A 6,000-nucleotide genomic window follows, 5' to 3' on the forward strand; every position below is an offset into this window, starting at 1 on the left:
ATCCTTCACTATCATCTTCAGAATATGGATGAAAGAGTAGGCCCTTACAGTCTCTTGTAAATTGAGACTTGAAATGTGAATCCATGGCTATCTGATCTGTTTAATTTTTTGAAGAGGGGTAAGAAGATAGTTTCCTAAGGGAGGGATTTTTTTTAAAAAATGGCTATGGAAAGCCTTACAGGGCACATTTTCAATCTCAGCAGTACTTTCTGAAATTTCATAAAGAATTAATGCTCCCCCATCAGTTAGGAAAGTCAGTTCAGTGACACTACACATAGTTGTTCTTCATGATTGGGGGGAAAATGAGGTCAACATCTGTGTACTCAGTATATGTGAAAAAGCAATGGAGAACCAACAGCCACATTCACACTGTACATATTAAAAAGTTATTTTTTGGTTTAAAAGAGAAGTTACTAATTGCAGAGCAAGGAAGACAAGTCCTTGGGAAGACTGTGAACCCCATAAAATTGTATGCAAGACATTCTATATGCAGTTTGTTACTTATAACTGTCTGAAGTTGTATTGTTTATTGTTGGTGTATCGTTTTGTTTTTGTTTTGTTCTGTCTCCTTATCTTAAGAATGTATAGGCCCTGGCCTGTGGTTTGGTGGGTAGAGCGTAGGTCCAGCTTATGGGCGTCCTGGGTTAAATTCCTGGTCAGGGCACACAGGAGAAGTAACCTTCTGCCTCTCTGCCCCTTCCCTTTTCTCTCCCTCTTTCCCTTCCACAGCCAGTGGCTCAATTGGTTCAAGCATGGCCCAGGGCGCTGAGAATAGCTCCATCGGAGTATATCAGCCTTCAGTGCGAAAAATAGTTTGGTACTTGAGCATCAGCTCCAGATAGGGTTACTGGGTAGATCCTAGTCAGGCACATGTGGGAGTCTGCCTCACTATCTCCCCTCCTCTCACCTAAAAAAAAAAAAAAGAATGTACATGCCATGTAATTGGGAAACTTATCTGTCTTCTTTCCTGGTCTATCCCTTGGTCCAGATTGGTATCTGATACAGAATCAGCTCTCTATAAGTAATTATACAAGGAATGAAGGAAGGGAAAGAGGAAGGAAAATAGGATGGAAAGAATGCAGGAAGAAACAAAGATATACAAATATCTATTTTGGGGAAAAATTTTCTAGCTTCCCTCAGATACGCAGAAGTGTCTGTGACTCGAAAAAGAATGACTAGTTTTCAACTATGTACAAGCTGCCTCTCATTATCTCCGCCGCTTTTTTGCTCACAAGCTACCCTGCTCCTAATTACATACCAAAATGGTTATCATGGTTTTCCAAAAATCTATAATGATGCCTTATCATTTGAAAAGTATCTCCTTATGTTTTTATGCTTCGAGGATTTCCACTGTCTGCTCAACTTATTGTTGCCATATTTCACCTCTCTATGTGGCCACTTCTTAGATGTAATGCCATTTATTTATAATTTGTCTCATTGAGCAGAGGTGTATTAAAAGTATTATAAGGTATTAAAAACTTGCAGTACAATTTCAAAGTATTTTTGTCTCTGTTGTAAGGTAATAAAACTTTTGCCTCTGTGTAGATGATTTTTAAATTAGCTTTTGGACTTTTGTGCACATACCTATGTAAGTTGTGTGGTAGCTAGTTTTCAAAGATGCCACCATCCTCACCTGACCAGCGAACCATGCCTACAGCATTTACATTCTTTTATATCATCTTCCTCTTGAATCTAGACTGGCCCTGTGACTCATTTTTGACCAAAACAATAGGGTGAGAGTCTTGCAGCTTTGGCCTGGGTCTCTGGAACACTAACTCTCCTAGAACTCAGCCACCATGCTAAAAGAAGCCCACGTGACATGAAGAGGCCGATAGGTGGTCTGAATGAAGCTTTGCTGAGCTCCCAGCAACACCAACACCAACTGCAAGCCATGTGGGTGAGCTATCTTGGGTGTCCAGCCAGTCAAGCCTTTACATGTCTTGAGCTCTAACCATGTAATCCCATGGAAAACAACCAGTCAACTCATGGAACCAGTCAACTCATGAGAACGACAATGAATTGTTGTTTTAAGCCATTGAGTTTTGGATGGTTTGTTACCCAACCACAAATAACTGGAATAAGTTGATTAAAAATAAAATGCTAAAGCTATAGTTAGTTATATTTTAGCTAAAACCTTAAAAAAATAAATATCAAAATTAGCAGAAATGCTGTGTAAGCAGGTCAAGTTATAAAAGAACAAGGTGTATGAACTATGCTGTTCACCTGAAACCAATATAATATCATGTGTCAGATGTAATTGAAAAAGAAATTTATGTCCCCAAAATGCCCCTCCAAAATATAACAAACTTTTAAAAAGCTTTAGGTATTGTTTTTCACTACTAAGTTGTTAAGTTTGTCTGGTTCTGTCCTTCAAAGTGGGGGATTATGCTGGGCATTGAGAAACAACATGACAGCCTTAACCTTTTGGCGGCTGCAAAGTAAATAATATTTGCAAGTACAGTACATTTGATTTAAATAAATAAAAAATAAGTCCTTGCCCACATGCTTTGGCTAAAAAAGGGATAGAAAGAGTGGTCACAAGTAGCCTTACTAAAGATTCAATTAAAATAAAATAACAGATGAAAACAAAAATTTAAAATATATTCAGCCTCTCTTTCTATTTGCTAATATTGCATGACAATCATAGGTCCTTAATTCCTAATCTGCAATTTTGAAATCCACCGGGCTCTGAAAAGCAAAATCCCCCCCCCCCAAGTTTGGCACCTACCTCATTTGGTAGCAACTGAACTTTCCTTCAGCTGTTCATGCTCTTTATATTATTTAATATGAATACCCATCTCATTGCAGAACTACTAGTGTGATTGATTATAAGTCTGTCCTGGTCCCTTTTATACTGCCCCACAACTAACATATAGTATATATATGCTGCATTCCTTCCGCCCCCCCCCCTTTTTTTTTATGTGAGAGGAGAGGAGATAGGCACCCGCCTGGGATCCCGCCTGGCAACCCTCTATCTGGGGCCAATGCTGGATGCTCAGGGCTCAATGCTCGAATCAATAGAGCCAACCTATATGCCTGAGGCTGAAGCAAGAAACGAACAGGCTGTGAGAGGGGAAGAAGGAGAGAACGGGGAGGGGAAGAGAAGCAGATGGTGTGCCCTGACTGAGAATCGAACCTGGAACGTCCATACATACACCAGGTTAACGCTCTATTTATTGAGCAACCGGCCTAGGCCACATCCCCCTTCTAAAAACCAAAACTTCTGAATCTCAAAACATTCTGGGTTTTTTGGGGTTTTTTAATAATTTTATTTTTTAATGGGGCAACATCAATAAATCAGGATACATATATTCAAAGATAACATGTCCAGGTTATCTTGTCGTTCAATTATGTTGCATACCCATCACCCAAAGTCAGATTGTCCTCTGTCACCTTCTATCTAGTTTTCTTTGTGCCCCTCCCCCTCCCCCCTTTTCCTCTCCCTCCCCCCCCTCCGCCCGTAACCACCACATTCTCATCAATGTCTCTTAGTCTCACTTTTATGTTCCAACTACGTATGGAATAATGCAGTTCCTGGTTTTTTCTGATTTACTTATTTCACTTCGTATCATGTTATCAAAATCCCACCATTTTGCTATAAATGATCTGATGTCATCATTTCTTATGGCTGAGTAGTATTCCATAGTGTATATGTGCCACATCTTCTTTATAAAGTCATCTATTGACGGGCTTTTTGGTTGTTTCCATGTCCTGGCCACTGTGAACAATGCTGCAATGAACATGGGGCTGCATGTGTCTTTACGTATCAATGTTTCTGAGTTTTGGGGGTATATACCCCAGTAGAGGGATTGCTGGGTCATAAGGTAGTTCTATTTTCAGTTTTTTGAGGAACCACCATACTTTCTTCCATAATGGTTGTACTACTTTACATTCCCACCAACAGTGGATGAGGGTTCCTTTTTCTCCACAGCCTCTCCAACATTTGCTATTACCTGTCTTGTTAATAATAGCTAACCTAACAGGTGTGAGGTGGTATCTCATTGCAGTTTTGATTTGCATTTCTCTGATAACTAAAGAAGATGAGCATCTTTTCATATATCTGTTGGCCATTTGTATTTCTTCCTGGAAGAAGTGTCTGTTCATGTCCTCTTCCCACTTTTTTATTGGATTGTTTGTTTGTTTGTTGTTGAGTTTTATGAGTTCTTTGTATATTTTGGATATTAGGCCCTTATCTGAGCTGTTGTTTGAAAATATCATTTCCCATTTAGTTGGCTGTCTGTTTATTTTGTTATCAGTTTCTCTTGCTGAGCAAAAACTTCTTAGTCTGATGTAGTCCCATTCATTAATTTTTGCCTTCACTTCTCTTGCCTGTGGAGTCAAATTCATAAAATGCTCTTTAAAACCCAGGTCCATGAGTTTAGTACCTATGTCTTCTTCTATGTACTTTATTGTTTCGGGTCTTATGTTTAGATCTTTGATCCATTTTGAGTTAGTTTTAGTACAGGGGGACAAACTGTACTCCAGTTTCATTCTTTTGCATGTGGCTTTCCAGTTTTCCCAGCACCAGTTTCATTCTTTTGCATGTGGCTTTCCAGTTTTCCCAGCACCATTTATTGAAGAGGCTTTCTTTTCTCCATGTGTGTTGTTGGCCCCTTTATCAAAAATTATTTGACTATATATGTGGTTTTATTTCTTGGTTTTCTATTCTGTTCCATTGGTCTGAGTGTCTATTTTTCTGCCAATACCTTGCTGTTTTGATTGTCATGGCCCTATAATATAGTTTGAAGTCAGGTATTGTAATGCCCCCAGCTTCATTCTTTTTCTTTAGGATTGCTTTGGCTATTCTGGGTTCTTTATAGTTCCATATAAATCTGATGTTTTTTTGCTCCATTTCTTTAAAAAATGTCATTGGAATTTTGATGGGAATTGCATTAAATTTGTATATTGCTTTGGGTAATATGGCCATCTTGATTATATTTATTCTTCCTAACCAAGAACAAGAAATATTCTTCCATCTCATTGTATCTTTTTCGATTTCCCTAAAGAATGGTTTATAGTTTTCATTATATAAGTCCTTTACATTCTTTGTTATGTTTATTCCTAAGTATTTTATTTTTTTTGTTGCAATCGTGAAGGGGATTATTCTTTTGAGTTCCTTCTCAGTTGTTTCATTGTTGGCATATAGAAAGGCTATTGACTTCTGTATGTTAATTTTGTATCCTGCGACCTTACTGTATTGGCTTATTGTTTCTAGTAGTCTTTTTGTGGATTCTTTGGGGTTTTCTATGTATAGGATCATATCATCTGCAAAAAGTGATGCCTTTACTTCTTCTTTTCGGATATGGATGCCTTTTATTTCTTTGTCTTGTCTGATTGCTTTGGCTAAAACCTCTAGTACCACATTAAATAAGAGTGGAGAGAGTGGACAACCCTGTCCTGTTCCTGATTAAGGGGGAAAGCCTTCAGTTTAGTGCCATTTAATATGATGTTAGCTGATGGTTTATCATATATGGGCTTTATCATGTTGAAATATTTTCCTTCTATACCCATTTTGTTGAGAGTCTTAAACATAAAATTGTGTTGTATTTTATCAAAAGCCTTTTCTGTGTCTATTAATAAGATCATGTGGTTTTTGTTCTTTGTTTTGTTGATATGGTGTATTACGCTAACCGTTTTATGTATGTTGAACCATCCTTGAGATTCTGGGATGAATCCCACTTGATCATGATGTATTATCTTTTTAATATGTTGTTGTATTTGATTTGCTAGTATTTTGTTTAGTATTTTAGCATCTGTATTCATTAGAGATATTGGTCTGTAGTTTTCTTTTTTTGTGCCATCCTTGCCTGGTTTTGGTATGAGGGTTATGTTGGCCTCATAAAATGTGTTTGGAAGTATTGCTTCTTCTTCAATTTTTTGGAAGACTTTCAGTAGAACAGGAACCAAGTCTTCTTTGAATGTTTGATAAAATTCGCTGGTATAGCCATTTGGGCCTGGACTTTTATTTTGGGGGAGGTTTTTAATGGTTTTTCTATTTCT

The sequence above is a fragment of the Saccopteryx bilineata genome, chromosome 5 (genome assembly GCF_036850765.1).
Source record: "Saccopteryx bilineata isolate mSacBil1 chromosome 5, mSacBil1_pri_phased_curated, whole genome shotgun sequence".
Classification (NCBI taxonomy): domain Eukaryota; kingdom Metazoa; phylum Chordata; class Mammalia; order Chiroptera; family Emballonuridae; genus Saccopteryx; species Saccopteryx bilineata.